Consider the following 1,643-nt stretch of genomic DNA (forward strand, 5'->3'; position numbering starts at 1 on the left):
GGCCAATGTCTGTATAATACAAAAAATGTAATTATCTTTATAACATACAGAAATGGAAACAATACCAGAAATATATAGTTTATTCCTTGGACTGCACCTTTTTGAAACTTTTATTTGTAACTCCATGCTATTCATTGTTATCGAAGGCATATTAGTTACCTAGTTGTAAAAACTAATGTATTTTATTAAACATTAGCTCAATCGAAGGCCCGGCCCGGGACCTCATGAATTTGAATGGAAAGGCTTACATACATCTACATATTTACATAATGGTTTAGAAACATATTTAGTGTATCCTTGTTGAAATATTACTACAATGGTTGTAATGTGCTAAACTGATTATGACATTTTTTTAAGTTTCTCTAATCTATCTGGGATTGCTGTTACCAAATTACCGCAAAGATTTCTTAAAGATATTTCTCATTTAGCAGCGACTGAGTGATTGTTGGTTTCGATATACAACCAATTGCGTTGTCATTCAGGTGCCTTCAGTAGAATGCCAGGTGCAGTAACATTTGTCTGTTTTGCCTACAACTTGCACCTTACAGAGTAATTGTGATGGACATATTTTAGCAGGGTTACTCATACTTACTGATGATGATCATGAGTGCAATTGCCAAACACCACACTACAGTTGCAACAACCTACATTACATATACATCACTTTGTGTCAGTAATCTATATTCTATATCAAATTTCACCATAAAATTTGTCATTTGTTTCAATATTATGACTGCATATTACAGTATAAATATTTTCTTCAATTTATATTGATTCACATTAATTCAATGGCCTCATTTCAAATTCAGTGACAATTCATTTACAGGGTTTTACCTCGATTCCAATTCAATTTCATAAATGACCTCATACCTGTTGAATGTTTCATTCTAACATGAAATCGATTGATTAAATATTTAAAGGAAAGAAAATCAATTATTGTAAAATAATACTAACAAAGAATGAAAAGAAAACGTGTTAACTTTTTTTATAGTGCTTGCACCCTAAACCAGTGTAATGCGCTTTCACAGCTATCAGTACATCTCTGTTCTCGTGTTTCCTCTCACTCTCTCATTTCTTCCCTCCTGCCTTTCTCTCTCTCTCATTCTGCCATTTATAAATCTTTCCACAGGTATACAGTCCAATGGTCTGCCTCCTTGTGTCACAAGATTTTTGCGCGTCTTAGCACTCCATAAATCACCTTGTGTCACAGATAGTATGCCTCGTGATTATTATAATGCTATCACTCATTCTAAGCCAGATCGTTTGGTAGTCAATGTTCATTGGGTTTCCTGCCGGATTTTTTAATAGTGTATATCTAATGGCCAATCTTGAATCTGCCCTTGGTATAAGAAAAGCTCTGACTCACTCAAACTTCCGACACCTGCATATTGCTCTGATACTGAGGAAACATCATCAAGAATTGCTGAGTGAGAGCTGATTGAGACAGATAGTCAGACAGCAAGAGAGAGAAAGATAAATTAAGACTTTAAAGATTGACTCGTTGATAGATGATGGTAGGAGATGATGCCCTTTTTGTGAGGATTGCCCACTTATGTGGTCGTGACACACCTCCCTCTCTAACCTGCCCTCTCGGGTCAGCCTAGTGACCTCGGCTTGACCTCCGGATGATGGACACACCTCCC

The sequence above is a fragment of the Penaeus japonicus genome, unplaced genomic scaffold (genome assembly GCF_977035675.1).
Source record: "Penaeus japonicus unplaced genomic scaffold, GWHDUDI00000001_assembly GWHDUDI00000002, whole genome shotgun sequence".
Taxonomy (NCBI): domain Eukaryota; kingdom Metazoa; phylum Arthropoda; class Malacostraca; order Decapoda; family Penaeidae; genus Penaeus; species Penaeus japonicus.